This window comes from Pygocentrus nattereri, chromosome 14, assembly GCF_015220715.1.
Source record: "Pygocentrus nattereri isolate fPygNat1 chromosome 14, fPygNat1.pri, whole genome shotgun sequence".
NCBI lineage: Eukaryota > Metazoa > Chordata > Actinopteri > Characiformes > Serrasalmidae > Pygocentrus > Pygocentrus nattereri.
The window spans coordinates 26,448,378-26,464,686 of NC_051224.1; the positions used below are offsets into that span (position 1 = coordinate 26,448,378).

Genomic DNA, 16,309 nt, shown 5'->3' on the forward strand with positions numbered 1-16,309 from the left:
TAATGACACACTTCCTCCAGCCTTTTGTCTCCTCTGCTACTGCTTTGTTTGCTGCTGCAGCCTTTGATTGACTGGATGGGGGTGGGGGTGGGGGGGGGCTTGTCTCAGGGACATGGAGTCTGTGTGTGTGTGTGTGTGGTGTTGGGGGGGGTGTAGCCCCCAGCACCAGGGAACCCAGTGTGAGATAAATAAGCACACAAAGACAAACAGGGGCCTGTTAGAGGGCTTGTGTTCATCCTGTGGGACACATTACTGCTGTAATACTGCTGCAGAGAGGGTATTACTGAAGAACTGGAAACAGAACATTAGTTCTGTGTTAAATCCAGCCCAAAGCTGCAGTTTTCAGATTTTATCTTTTTTCATGTCTTCGTTCATCAGTTTTCTCTCACTACAATACCCAGCATGCATCACTCAACATATGACTGAAACTTAATACCCCATTAATTTTATTTAAATTTGCAAATATTATTTGTATGTTATTTATTATTCTATGATGTATGGTTTATGTTTGTGTGTGATTTTTTTTAGATTTTTAGGTTTATTTATTTAAATGTTGAGTATATCTATAGGTAGAGTTGATGATGTGATGTGGAGTCAGTGAGCAGATGTGTGTGGTTAAAAGGCGACAGTGAAGCTTTACTGGTGTAATCAGGAGAACACAGAGTCATCAATACACAGGCATGGGTCAAATCCAGAAAAGCAAGCAGCAGGAGAAAGGCAACTATAACAGTCTTGGGGAAGACAGAGCAAGACCCAAAAAGCAGGTGAGGAGTCAAAACCATATAGCAACCAGGTCCAGCAAAGATACAAGAAGGGCAAATCCAAAAAGAAGGGTCAAATGAAAATATTTACATTTACATTTACAGCATTTAGCAGGGTCAAATGAAAACAGGCAGTAAGTCATACACAAGAATCAAAACAAAATACAAGAAACACTCAGTGTGTTCATGGAGGACTCATGACGGGTACCTCCCTCCAAAGAGTCCCGACGGGCCTTGGAACGAGGACGACCACGATGACCACGATGACCACCAAACCACCCGACAGATCCCTGAACAGGGGCATACCTAGAGCTGCCGAGTTTCTGGATTGATGGATGTCGATCCATTGCCACAAGAGATATGTATCAGATGTGTCTGCAGACGATCCGGAAGGGATGCAGGTAGCCCCTTATGCGGGCGAACCCTGGGACATGGAGCAGGCTTGTCAGGGTGCTGGCTGTGGAAATCTGCAATCAGTCTAGGATCCAGGATGTCCTTCGCCAGCACTCAACATTGCTCCTCAGGACCATATCCCTCCTAGTCAACCAGATACTGCATACGACCACCCCGTCTCCTGAAGTCCAGCAACCTTCTAACAGCATTGACCCATCTATCAATTCTGGCAGGGGTGGCATGATGTCTGGTGACTCCTCTTCCAGTAGCCTTGTAACAGACTTTAACAAAGAAACATGGAATGATCGTGAAACTAAATCTTGGGAGGCAAGTCCAATCTATATCACTTAGTTTATTCTTTTAACCACCTTAAATGGCCCAATATATTTGGGTTGAAGTTTCTTACTTCCCTTGGAATGTCGAAAATCCCTCGTCATGAGCCAGACTCTATATCCTGGTTCATAAACCGGTGTGCGACCGTGATGTCGATCTGCTTGTTCTCGTGTCTATCCTCTGATGAGTCTGCTCCCAGATCTGCTCACTCTTCATCCATTCATCTACAGCAGGAACTGAAGTCTCTGAGCCAGTCCACGGAGCCACAGGTGGTTGATATCCTAAGCAGCACTGAAATGGAGTCAACCCTGTAACAGAGCTGGTTAATGAATTCTGGGCAATTTCAGCCCAAGCCATGGCATTAACTTTCATTGTTTCACAGACGATACGCAACTGTACATATCAGCCAAGCCTGATGACAAATACAGATTAAAGAAAATAGAGGACTGTGTAAAAGACGTGAAATGCTGGATGTTACAGAACTTCCTCCTACTAAACAGTAACAAAACAGAGGTTCTCCTTCTGGATCCAAAATTGGCAAGAAATATACTTCCAGATTTAATTTTAAATCTCACCGACTTTCCAGTCACACCTGGCTCAGCAGCAAAAAATCTTGTGTCATAATTGATTCAGATTTATCATTCGATCAACACATAGGCAGCATCACTAGGACAGCCTTTCTACATCTTTGCAACATTGCCAAGATAAGAAATGCCCTATCCCTGCGTGATGCAGAAACACTAGGACATGCCTTTATTACTTCCAGGCTAGACTGCTGTAACACACTACTGTCAGGATGTACGAGCAGAAATTTAAGCAAACTTCAACTAGTCCAAAACGCCACAGCTAGGGTCCTCACTAAAACTAGAAAATTTCATGATATCAGTCCAGTGATATCATTACTTCATTGGCTGCCTGTTAAATTCTGTATTGATTATAAAATTCTTTTATTGACGTATAAAGCCCTACATGGGCTCGCTCCTGAGTACCTGCAAGAGCTTATTTCCCATTCCGAGCCATCATGACCACTCAGATCCCAGAGTGCTGGCTTATAAATAGTTCCTAGAATTCATAAGGCTGCAGCTAGGGAAAGGGCTTTTTCTTATAAAGTCCCCAAACTCTGGAATGATCTTCCAGAAAATGTTCGGGACTCAGACATAGTCTCAATCTTTAAAACTAGATAAACCCCCTTAGATAAAGGCAGCAGATCCAGGGGTCCATGGACACAGGGAATTATAGCAAACTGAGACGCTGGTGCTGTCGTCCCACTGCTCGCACGTGGTCATTCAGGTTTGTGGACGGTGGAGCGGAGGGATGCTAAACTGTTTCAGAGTGCTCTTGTGTTTGTGTGTCCTTCTGGTTCTCTCCTTTTAGTTAAGCTGTCATAGTCAGATCTGCTGGAGTCATTAGCCACACTCTGTAAATGTTTACATCCCCTGTTTTATGTACAAACAGACAGAATAAAACTAATTCCCTCTCCCTGCCTTTTTTCCGAGTATACAACTGCCCATATGTCTGGCCGGACACTGAAGGACGACTGACTGTCAAGCCCTCCTGCTACCCACTTCAGACCAGCTGCCCACGCCCCAGCTAAAGCCACCTACCTTGGACTAGCTGCCCACCCTACACTGATGTTTTCATAGACTCCTAGCTATTACTACTAATACTACTGCTATTAATATTAATAGTATAATCTCATATCACATCACAATATAATCACAAACCCTCACATCGACCAACCACCAATGGGAGGGGCAGTAGTAGGGGTTCAGTGCTTTGTGGATCGGGCAGTGTCCGAAGGCATGGGCCTTGTTGTTCTGATCCTCGGTTGCTGAAACTGGCTTTTGGAACTTGGAACGTTACCTCACTGGCGGGGAAGGAGCCTGAGTTGGTGCGAGGTTGAGAGATACCGGCTAGATATAGTCGGGCTCACCTCAACACACAGCTTGGGCTCTGGGTCCAATCTCCTTGACCTCTCAAGGCTGGACTTTATTCTTTTCTGGAGTTGCCCATGGTGAGAGGCGGCGGGCAGGTGTGGGCTTTCTCATAGCTCCTCGACTCGGTGCCTGTATGTTGGGGTTTTCTCTGGTGGACGAGAGGGTAGCTTCCTTACTCCTTTGGGTTGGGGAACGGGTCCTGACTGCTGTCTGTGCTTATGTGCCAAACCGCAGTTCAGAGTACCCAGCCTTCTTAGAGTCCTTGGGAAGGGTGCTTGAAAGTGCTCCTCCCGGAGACTCTATTGTCTTACTGGGGGACTTCAACGCTCACGTGGGCAATGACAGTGAGACCTGGAGGGGTGTGATAATGGGGGAGGTGGGGAACATTGACTCAGAATGGGCCATGTTCTGTTCCTCCATTGTTGAAGGGGCTGACTGTAGCTGTGGCCGTAAGGTAGTTGGTGCCTGTCAGGGCGGTAATCCTCGAACCCGTTGGTGGACACCCCAGGTGAGAGATGCCTTCAAGCTGAAGAAGGAGTCCTACCGGGCATGGTTGGCCTCTGGGACACCAGAGGCAGCTGGCAGGTATCGACAGGCCAAGCGGTCTGCGGCTTCAGTCGTCGCCAAGGCAAAAATCCGTGTATGGGAGGAGTTTGGTGAGGCCTTGGAAAGTGACTTTAAGTCGGCTCCGAAAAGATTCTGGTAAACCGTCAGGCAACTCAGAAGGAGAAAGCAGTGTGCCACTAGCACTGTATATAGTGGAGATGGTTTGCTGCTGACTTCAACTGAAGATGTCATTGGGCGGTGGAAGGAATACTTTGAGGACCTTCTCAATCCCACCGACACGTTCTCCAGTGAGGAGGCAGAGTCTGGGGACATGGGAATAGGCTTGTCCATTACTGAGGCCGAAGTCGCTAAGGCAGTTAAGAAGCTCCTTGGTGGCAAGGCTCCAGGGGTGGATGAGATCCGTCCTGAGTTCCTCAAGACTCTGGATGTTGTGGGGCTGTCTTGGCTGACACGCCTTTTCAACATTGCGTGGACATCGGGGCGGTGCCACTGGATTGGCAGACTGGGGTGGTGGTGCCTCTTTTTAAAAAAGGGGACCGGAGGGTGTGTTCCAACTACAGGGGAATCACACTCCTCAGCCTCCCTGGTAAGGTCTATGCAGGGGTACTGGAGAAGAGAGTCCGGCTTATAGTCGAACCTCGGATCCAGGAGGAGCAGTGTGGATTCCGCCCTGGTCATAGAACACTGGACCAACTCTTCACCCTCTCCAGGATTCTGGAGGGTTCATGAGAGTTTGCCCAACCAGTCCACATGTGCTTTGTGGATCTGGAGAAGGCATTCGACTGTGTTCCCCGGGGTATTCTGTGGGAGGTGCTTCGGGAGTACGGGGCACATGGCTCTTTGCTACGAGCCATTCAGGCCCTGTACAAACAAAGCCGGAGTTTGGTTCGCATAGCCGGCAGTAAGTCAGACTCGTTCCCAGTGTGAGTTGGTCAGGGCTCCGTCAGGGCTGCCCTTTGTCACCGATTCTATTCATAATTTTTATGGATAGAATTTCTAGGCGCAGTCAGGGGATGGAGGGTGTCCGGATTGGTGACCTCAGGGTAACATCGCTGCTGTTTGCAGATGATGTGGTCCTATTGGGGACATCAGGCCGCGAACTTCAGCTTTCGCTGTGTGAAGCGACCGGGATGAAAATCAGTACCTCTAAATCCGAGACCATGGTTCTCAGGTGGAAAAGGGTGGAGAGCCCTCTCTGGGTCGGGGATAGGCTCTTGCCTCAAGTGGAGGAGTTCAAGTATCTCGGGGTCTTGTTCACGAGTGATGGTACAAGGGAAGACCCAGGACACGCTGACATGACTATATCGCCCAGCTGGCCTGGGAGCACCTCGGAATCCCCCTTGGAGAGCTAGTGGAAGTGGCTGGGGAAAGGGAGGTCTGGGCCTCATTGCTTAGGATGCTGGCCCCACGACCCGAACCCCGGAGAAGCGGAAGATAATGGATGGATGGATGGATGGAGTATAATCACTTGTAGGTAGTTTGACCAGAGGAGGATGGGTCCCTCTTGGTGAGCCTGGTTCTTCCCAAGGTTTCTTCCTCAGTTCTGAGGGAGTTTCTCTTTGCCCCTGGCTTGCCTGCCGGGGGGTTTTTACATTCTTGTTAAAACTTTGTCTTTTCTGGAATTCTGTGAAGCTGCTTTGTGACAACACCCGTTGTAAAAAGCGCTATACAAATAAATTTGATTTGATTTGATTTGAAGCCAAAAGCCTATACTAGTCCGAAGGGCTGTCATGGCAAAACATGTGCAAGAATTTACCCAGTTCTTGGTTCATTCTTTCGCATTGTCTGTTAGCTTGTGGATGATACCCAGAAATCAAATTTATGGAAACACCAATGTGCTCAAAAAATGCCGCCCATACCTGCAATGTGAATTGAGGTCCATGATCAGAAACAATGTGCTCTGGGATACCAAAAAAAGTGGTGAATCCCTGTCATTCAGGTAAATCTGTTACAAAGTCAATTGCAATGTGTGACCGAGGTCTAGCAGGTACAGGTAAGGGCATCAGTTTGCCCACAGGTAAGGTCTTGATGTTTTGCATTTAGAACAGGTGGAGCATGATTGTACAAACACATGAATGTCCTTTAGCATATTCTCCCAACAATACCTATGGGACAACAGTTTCTGTGTTCTAGTCTCTCTGGAATGTCCTGTAGTGAGTGAGGAATGTGCCCAAGTTATTAACTGAGTACAGAAGGGGGTTGGTACATACAGCTTTCCCGGTGGACACTGTGTGGGAATAGCTACGTCTCTTAGGCCTGCATCGATGGCCTCATCGATCTCCCACCTAATTGAGGATATGTTGACTGTGGAGGCAAGATCCTTTTCCCACCCTCTGCTTCCGGGCCATCATTGTCCTTCTGATGGATCCTACATAAGGCGTCTGCCTTAGTATTACGAGATCCAGGACGGTACGTGATGCTGAACTGAAACTTCTCAAAGTCAAAGACATCTTGTGGGGAAAAAAAAGCTACAGGGTGCATCTTAGGGGGATCTCCAGTTCTCTGAGATAAGACAGCTCCTACACCTGTCCCCAAGGTGTCAAATTCTACACGAATGGCAGCATGGGGTCAGGATGTTTGAGAATGGGAGCTGTGGTGAAGCCTTCTTTAAGCCTCTGGAAGGCCATCTCTGCCTGCTCAGTCCATCTAATCTTCCTTGGGTTACCTTTCAGTAAGCGCGCAAGGGGAGCTGCTATAGCACTGATGTTCCTAATGAATCGTCAATAAAAATTTGCAAAGCCAAATTCTTTTACCGAAGTGGGGCATGGCCAGTTAACTACCACCTCAACCTCGTGATCATCCATAAGGACACCTTGCTTGTTAATGACATACCCCAAGAAATCAATGGACCCCACATGAAATTCACATTTCTCTCCTTTAACATATAATCTGTTCTCCAGCAACCTTTTGAGAACAGAGCGGACCTGCTGCACATGAGATTCGAAAAATCAGGAGTGTAAATGAGAATATCATCCATGTAAACTAAAACAAATTGTCCTATCATGTCCGAATACCTCATTAATAAATGACTGGAACATAGAGGGTGCTATAGAGAGCCTGAAGTGAGATTGAGTGCTTTACTCTATCAGTCTGTTGTAACAAGTGCCTTACTCTACCAGTCTGTTGTAGCAAGTACTTTACTCTGTCATTCTGTTGTAGTGAGTGCTTTACTCAATCAATTTGCTGTAGCGAGTGCTTTACTCTATCAGCCTGTTGTAGCGAGTGCTTTACTCTACCAGTTTGCTGTACCGAGTACTTTACTCTATCAGTCTGTTGTAGTGAGTGCTTTACTCTACCAGTCTGTTGTAACCAGTGCCTTACTCTAACAGTCTGTTGTAGTGAGTGCTTTACTCTATCAGCCTGTTGTAGCGAGTGCTTTACTCTACCAGTTTGCTGTAGTGAGTGCTTTACTCTACCAGTCTGTTGTAGCAAGTGCTTTACTCTACCAGTCTGTTGTAGCGAGTGCTTTATTCTATCAGTCTGTTGTAGCGAGTGTTTTACTCTACCAGTCTGTTGTAGTGTGTGCTTTACTCTACCAGTCTGTTGTAGTGAGTGCTTTACTCTATCAGTCTGTTGTAGCGGGTGCTTTACTCAATCAGTCTGTTGTAGCGGGTGCTTTACTCTATCAGCCTGTTGTAGCGAGTGCTTTACTCTACCAGTTTGCTGTAGTGAGTGCTTTACTCTACCAGTCTGTTGTAGCAAGTGCTTTACTCTATCAGTCTGTTGTAGCGAGTGCTTTATTCTATCAGTCTGTTGTAGCGAGTGTTTACCTCTACTAGTCTGTTGTAGTGAGTGCTTTACTCTACCAGTCTGTTGTAGCGAGTGCCTTACTCTATCAGCCTGCTGTAGTGAGTGCTTTACTCTACCAGTTTGCTGTACCGAGTGCTTTACTCTATCAGTCTGTTGTAGTGAGTGCTTTACTCTACCAGTCTGTTGTAACCAGTGCCTTACTCTAACAGTCTGTTGTAGTGAGTGCTTTACTCTATCAGTCTGTTGTAGCGGGTGCTTTACTCTATCAGCCTGTTGTAGCGAGTGCTTTACTCTACCAGTTTGCTGTAGTGAGTGCTTTACTCTACCAGTCTGTTGTAGCAAGTGCTTTACTCTACCAGTTTGCAGTAGTGAGTGCTTTACTCTACCAGTCTGTTGTAGTGAGTGCTTTACTCTACCAGTCTGTTGTAGTGAGTGCTTTACTCTATCAGTCTGTTGTAGCGGGTGCTTTACTCAATCAGTCTGTTGTAGCGGGTGCTTTACTCTATCAGCCTGTTGTAGCGAGTGCTTTACTCTACCAGTTTGCTGTAGTGAGTGCTTTACTCTACCAGTCTGTTGTAGCAAGTGCTTTACTCTATCAGTCTGTTGTAGCGAGTGCTTTATTCTATCAGTCTGTTGTAGCGAGTGTTTTACTCTACCAGTCTGTTGTAGTGAGTGCTTTACTCTACCAGTCTGTTGTAGCGAGTGCCTTACTCTATCAGCCTGCTGTAGTGAGTGCTTTACTCTACCAGTCTGTTGTAGCGGGTGCTTTACTCTATCAGTCTGTTGTAGCGAGTGCTTTATTCTATCAGTCTGTTGTAGCGAGTGTTTTACTCTACCAGTCTGTTGTAGTGAGTGCTTTACTCAATCAGTCTGTTGTAGCGGGTGCTTTACTCTATCAGCCTGTTGTAGCGGGTGCTTTACTCTACCAGTTTGCAGTAGTGAGTGCTTTACTCTACCAGTCTGTTGTAGCAAGTGCTTTACTCTATCAGTCTGTTGTAGCGAGTGTTTTACTCTACCAGTCTGTTGTAGTGAGTGCTTTACTCTACCAGTCTGTTGTAGCGAGTGCTTTACTCTATCAGCCTGCTGTAGCGGGTGCTTTACTCTATCAGCCTGTTGTAGCGGGTGCTTTACTCTACCAGTCTGTTGTAGCGAGTACTTTACTCTATCAGTCTGTTGTAGTCTGCTGTCTGCAATATATCATAACTATTACTTTCACTATGCACTTTACACTGTAATACTGAGGCAACTCAGAGGTAGTTATGTCTGTAATATATGCTTTTACTTTAACTCATACCACTCAGTGCTTAGTGTCATGTAAATACAACAAATCTGTCTCATATGGCATGTAAATATGCAAATAGATATACTTTTATTTTATTTCCCTTGTAGATTTATATCCTTTATATCTAGATTTATTTCTATTGTCTATTTTTCTGCATAGTACATGTAAGTTTATGTGCAATTATATTGCTGTTGCTACTGAAACACTGCAATTTCCCTTCAGGACCAATAAAATTCTATCTACTGTATCTAGATATCTAGGCTGTTGTACTCCTGATCTGACGGGCCATTTCTGTGGTCTGAGTGACCCAGTCTCTGCACTGTAATGATGATCTGGACAAAATTATTATAGTTAAACGACTGCAGGTATTCATAGAGCTGGTTTATGAGGAGCCTGGACACTTCCTATTTCCCCCATTATATCAAATACAGGACTGCTAAACAGCAGAGGCTGTTTTGGGCAGCAGAAGTCAGGCTTTACTGCTAGAGTGTGATGATTGGTTGGTGAGTTTAAACTCAAGTTTAAAAGCTCTTCAAATGTAACAGCGGGGCTAAAATGTTTTATTCTGATTATTGTATTCTTTTACATTAAAAATATTGAAGCATTAATAAACTATGATTTTGCTCAAATGCTCTATATCAACCCATTCATTTTGGATGCACTTGGGAGTGCCCTCTGGAGTCTGAGCAACCCGGAAGACATTGCAGAGTGGAAATTCTCTTCTCTACAAGTTCTCTGATATTCAGCTGTTAGCGGAGACGTTAACAAGCTGCCTTCCTTTCGCATTAGCCTGCTATGCTCTGGCTGCTGTTCAGTGGGTAAAAGCAGTAGCTTTTGAAGATTTATGGAATCTATGGAGTTTTTAAAAGTGTGCTAGCATGATAATCCCAATAATGGACAGTGGTTGGTATTACTGCGTAGTGTGATGATGTTCAGTTGTGGCTGTTGTTCAGCTGTAAAAAGAGTAACAGTGCTCTTCCTCTCTCAGGGTGCTGAAGTATGATCACTTTGCATTTCACACTTTTTTTCTCTTCTTATGTTTTTGTAAAATCCGTGCAGGAGCCTTTCTGAGGTGCTGGATCTCAACAATGTTACACATCTTTTTTATTATCTGATGCTTTCTAATTTTCTAATTAACATTTCCACTGTGAAAGGTGCTGTACAAATAAACTTGCACTGCCTTGAAAAATACATTTCAAAGTAAAAACCCCCAAAAAACAAAAGGAAAAAAAAAACTAAAGTAGCTTTAGTGTTTCAACGATTCTTAACACCTTCAGGATACATGATGATGGTGATGATGATTTATTTGACAATTTAAAAAAATACATATAAGACAGCATTCATACAAAACAGTGGTGGTCAGTAACTAAGTAAATGTAATTGGTTTCTGTACTTAAGTAGTTTTTTGTGTATCTGTACTGAAGTTTTTCCAATTTGGGCTTTTTACTTTCACTCCACTACATTTCAAAGTCAAATATCTTACTTTTCACTCCACTAAATTTTGAGAAATCTGTCCTTCCTTTTGGTTTCTGTGTGTATAAAAATGTAACATGTCAAAACAAAAGAAGCACAAAGCAAGAACTCCTATCAGGGCACAGTTTGTTTTGAGCTTGTTTTTACCTGTTGGTTATACCGACCCAGTGCAGCACACGGTTCAACATCAGTGCAGCAGCGTAAAGCAAGTTTTTATTAAACTTAAACTTGTAACTAATTTGTAAATAAATCTTAAATTGAAACTTTGCTTGCTTGTAAAAGTGATTTCAGAGCCGCTCGGTTCTCCCTGATGGAAACTGTTTACCTTCAGTGTTTAGTGCTTTAATTTTATTAGACATCAGTGTCACTAATTAATGACATTCTATTAAAAGACTGGTTTACCAAGAGAGACACTGAAGGATTTTCACCTAAAATGAGTTCAGAAAGCGAGTCTAGTTATAAAAATGATAACAGGACATTAGAGTCATAATTCATCTTTTAGTACTTTTACTTTTGAAGTACTTTTTACATTTGAAGACAAATACTTTTGTACTTTTATTCAAGTGGAGGTCTAAAGGGAGGAACTTCTACTTTTACTGGAGTAATTTTTACCTTTGGTATCTCTGCATTAACTGCAGTACAGGGTTTGTGTACTCAGTCCTCCACTGCTGGTGTGGCTGTTTATAGATTATTCTACTGTTACAGTAGCTCGCAAAAGCCACCCAAGCTATATCACAGCAGGGCTACAGTGATGGAAAGAAAAGCTCATCACTTTACTGGAGTAATATTTTAGAGATACCTTTGGGACCTCTGCTTTAACTTAAGAACATGGTTTGTGTACTTCGCCCAACACTGTGTACAGAACAAGCATTTAAAAAGTCTGGCTTATTTCCATTGTGGTCCTCATAAAGATATGAAGAACAGAGAATATAAATGACTATAAAGCGATGCTGATAGACACTTAATTGTAATTTTTTAAGAGAAGCAGGAAGTTTATTCCACACAACTGTAGCTGTATATAAAAAAAATATTAAAAGACATTTTCCTCCTGTTGAAGCCTATTGTCAGTATGAGGCCTCCATCACTATCATGACAACACAACTTACATATTGTTTTCATAGTAGTTACTAAATAAGTCATATTAGCTCTACAGTTATCAGATTATTAAGTGCATAATATTGAGATTTCTACTAAAACTCAAGAGGAGTCATGTACTGCTAAAATACTGTCTTGGCAAGTGGAATTATTTTTCATTCTCATTCTGTTTTTTCTTTATATTCTGTGCATTTTCTTGATATCTAATTGTTTCATTGCTTATCTTTCTATTTATATGTTTATTGTTATCATTTTATTAAACAAACACTTCTTCGACCTGTTTTATTTGACATACATGTCATATAAAAAAAAACTTATTATTATTACATCTGGTCTCTCTCTCTCACTCTCTCTCTCTCTCTCTCTCTCTCTCAGTAAATGACCATTTCACTTATTACTTTACTTAATTCAAGTAAAACTCTCGCACTATATTGAAGATGCTAGTTTAGCCAATTTTGAAAAGCATTAATATAATATCAGTTAATATTCTATCAACACTATAAGATTATTTTACTAATTTCTAGCCATATTTTATGTTTTAGGTCATTTTATCCACAGAAAATGTCATTTTCTATTGGCAGATGATTTTGCTGATTCCAATCTTTTTGATCTGCCAATAGAATAAAACACTTTAACTGAAGAAAACAGCAATAAAAATAAAGTCTTCTAATATTCTTACAACCATCATAAAATGAGAAAGACTGAAGATGATTTTATTTATTTTTATATACTTTTGTCCACTTTTACCAAAAACAGTGTCATATTTTATTATTCCAGACACTATTATTCTGCACGTTTATCAACTCCTTTGTTGCTGAAATTATAAATAGATCTCAGCGATTTTGGGACGGAGGCTCTTCTCTGGACTACACAAGCCCGTTTTTGTCATCTGGTTTCAGACTGCGGAGTGAGAACGAGTGAATGGAAGTACTGAGATGAAAGAAAACAGCCAGAAATACTTCACACGTTCGCAGTGCGATACATCAAACCGGCCTGAATGACAATAGGCTGTAAATAAAGGCCTGCAGACACTCAGCGTGGAGTATTTTTACACTGAACGAGGCTAAAGAGCCACACTTGAAACGACACGGCTGTGAAACTGCGGTCATTTCCATAACAATGGACCGCCGCTGGACCCTCTGAGGCTTTCAGATGCTAATGCAGCGGCTCAGTCGGCCCAGAACTGCATCATAGCAGACATTTCATTAAAAACCACTCTGACACTCTGACAGTCTGATCTCCAGCGTCAGAACCACCCAGCAGCAGCACAAAACCCCACATTACATCCAGCGATTAAGCGTGTGAGGCTGGGCGATGCGGCGGAAACCTCACATCATGATACAGGAAGGTGTTTTACGACACACGATACGCAAAACCATGTCAGACACAGTTTCAGCGGAAAGAGACGCTAATTAGAGACGGAGTGACGCCACTTCCAACACTGATCCTGTATTTCTTGTTTAAAAGTTACTCATCTATTAAAATATCCGTTCCACCTTAAATGGTGCAGCACATGCATTCAGGCGCATTATTTAAGGTGCAACGTGAAATTAGAATAAGAAGCTGGTGGATAAGGAGCTGAATTCACCAACAGGCATTTTCTCATTTAGGCCTGATGCTAATTGGTACATAAGCTTCCATTACGTGTTAGCTACATTAACTTCATAGCTTCAGCGCTAAAACTAAAGAGGGAAAATTCAGAGACATTCACTGAGGTATCGCTTTAAGGAGCTGCTGATAAAATACAACAAAGATTTATAGTCTCAGATTAGATTCAGCCTCAATTCTCTCTATCTCTCTCTCTCTTTCTCACTCTTTCTTTCTCTCTCTCTCCTCACTCTCTCTGTCTCTCTTTATCTCTCTCTCTCTTTGTTTCTCTCTCTCTTTGTTTCTCTCTCTACCCCCTTCTCTTTGTGTCTCTCTTTCTTTATCCCTCTCTCTTTCCTTGTGTGTGTCTCTTTCTCACTCTCTTTCTCTCCCTCTCTCTATCCCCTCACTGTCTTTGTGTCTCTCTCTCTCTCTCTCTCTCTCTCTCTCTCTCTCTCTCTCTCTCTCTCTCTCACACACACACACACTGTCTCTCTGTCTGTCTCTCTTTGCCTTTCTATATCCCCCTTCTCTCTCTTTGTGTCTTTCCCTCTCTCTCTTTATCCCCCTCTCTGTCTTTGTCTCTTTCTCTCTATTTCTGTGTCTCTCTCTCTGTCTGTCCCTTTCTGTCTGTCTGTCTCTCTCTTTGTTTCTCTCTATCCCCTTCTCTTTCTTTGTGTGTCTCTCTCTTTATCCCCCTCTCTATCTTTGTCTGTCTCTCTCTCTATTCCCCTCTCTCTTTATCTCTCTCCCTCTCTCTATCCCTCTCTCTCTATATCCCCCTCTCTCTCTGTCTCTCTCTCTGTCTCTCTGTTTGTCTCTCTCTATACCTTCTCTGTCTTTGTGTGTCTCTCTCTCTTTATCCCCCTCTCTGTCTTTGTCTGTCTCTCTCTCTCTTTCTCTCTCTATCTCCCCTTCTCTCTCTCTGTCTGTCTCTCTCTTTGTCTCTTTCTATCCCCCTTCTCTCTCTTTGTGTGGCTCAACAAAAATGATCTGTATGTCAAAAGTTAATAAAAAAAATAAAAAAATAAAACAAAATACAAACCAAGATTAAAATATGATAATGTAATAATTAAGAGAAGAAAGTGTTAATCATCAATTAATAATATAAAATATATGGAATCTTCTTCTTCTTCTTTCGGCTGCTCCCTTTAGGGGTCGCCACAGCGGATCATCTGCCTCCATCTTGCCCATCCTTTGCCTCCTCTACTTTCACACCAACCATTTCCATGTCCACCTTCACTACATCCATAAACCTTCTCTGAGGTCTATCTCTTCTCCTTCTACCCGGCAGCTCCATCTCCAACATTCTTTGCCCAATATATCCACTATTCCTCCTCAACACATGTCCAAACCATCTCAACCTGGCCTCTCTGGCTTTATCTCCAAACTGCTCCACCTTCATTGTCCCTCTGATCTGCTCATTTCTAATCTTGTCCATCCTTGTCACTCCCAACGAAAATCTCAGCATCTTCATCTCCGCCACCTCCAGCTCAGCCTCCTGTCTTTTAGACAGATGCCACAGTCTCCAAACCGTACATCATGGCAGGATGCACTACTGTCTTGTAAACCTTCCCTTTCACTCTTGCTGCTATCCTTCTGTCACACATCAGCCCTGACATCCGTCTCCACCCACTCCATCCTGCCTGCACCCTCTTCTTCACCTCTTTTCTACACTGTCCATTGCTCTGGATGGTTGACCCAAGATATTTGAAGTCATCCACCTTTACGACCTCTACTCCTTGCATCTTCACCTTTCCACCTGCCTCCCTCTCATTCACACACATGTATTCCATCTTATCTCTACTGACCTTCATTCCTCTCCTCTCCAGTGCAAACCTCCACCTCTCCAGATTCTCTTCCACCTGCTCTCTACTCTCACCACAGATTACAATGTCATCTGCAAACATCATGGTCCATGGAGCCTCCTGCCTGACCTCATCTGTCAACCTGTCCATCACCATTGCAAACAAGAAGGGGCTCAAAGCTGATCCCTGATGTAACCCTACCTTCACCTTGAAACCATTTGTCTCTCCAACTGCACACTTGACCACTGTCTCACTATCCTCATACATGTCCGGCACCACCCTAACATACTTTTCAGCTACACCTGACTTCCTCATACAGTACCACAGTTCCTGTCTTGGCACCCTATCATATGCCTTCCCTAGATCCACAAAGACACAATATAGCTCTTTCTGACCTTCGCTGTACTTCTCTACCAACACTCTCAATGCAAAAATTGCATCTGTGGTACTCTTTCTGGACATGAAACCAAACTGCTGCTCACTGATCTGGACCTCTCGCTGTAGCCTTGCTTCAACAACTCTTTCCCATACCTTCATGGTGTGGCTCATCAACTTTATACCTCTGTATTTACTGCAGCTCTGCACATCACCCTTGTTCTTAAAAATGGGGACCAATACACTGCTTCTCCACTCATCAGTCATCCTCTCAATCCCCAGGATTTTGTTAAACAACCTGGATAAAAAGTCCACTGCCTTCTCTCCTAAACATCTCCATACCTCCACAGGTATGTCATCTGGACCAACTGCCTTTCCATTCTTCATCCTTTTTAAAGCTGCCCTCACTTCCACCTTACTAATTCTCTGCACTTCCTGATCCACTATCTCTCCCCCCGTTGTCCTCCTCTCTCTCTCGTTTTCCTCATTCCTTAGTCCTTCAAAGTATTCCTTCCATCTACTCAACACTCTCTGTTCACTCACTAATACATTTCCCTCTCTATCCTTTATCAGCCTAACCTGCTGTACATCCTTTCCAGCTCTGTCTCTCTGTTTAGCCAAGCGATACAAGTCCTTTACTCCTTCTTTACTGTCCAGCCTCTCATACAGTTCATCATAGGCCTGAGACTTTGCCTTTGCCACCATTCTTTTTGCTATGCGACTAGCCTCACAGTACTCCTGCCTACTTCCTTCATCTCTCTGGTTATCCCACTTTTTCGTAGCTGCCTTCTTCTTCTGAATACTCTCCTGGACTTCCTCATTCCACCACCAACTTTCCTTGTCTTCTTTCCTCTGACCAGACAAAACAGCCAACACATTCTTGACAGTTTCTTTCACCATCTCAGCTGTAGTTTCCCAGTCCTCAGGTAGCTCCTCACTGCCCCCAAG

At 43.5% G+C, this 16,309-nt stretch overlaps 1 long non-coding RNA gene across 1 annotated transcript in view; it reads right to left on the reverse strand.

Moving 5' to 3' along the window:
• Positions 1 to 629: 629 nt before the first annotated feature.
• The window catches only part of LOC119265116, a 38,387-nt gene continuing 22,707 nt past the window's right edge, over positions 630 to 16,309 (reverse strand). The window contains exon 2 of the long non-coding RNA XR_005131410.1: positions 630 to 1,795. This is a non-coding gene — a long non-coding RNA (uncharacterized LOC119265116). The remainder of the gene's footprint in view (positions 1,796 to 16,309) is intronic.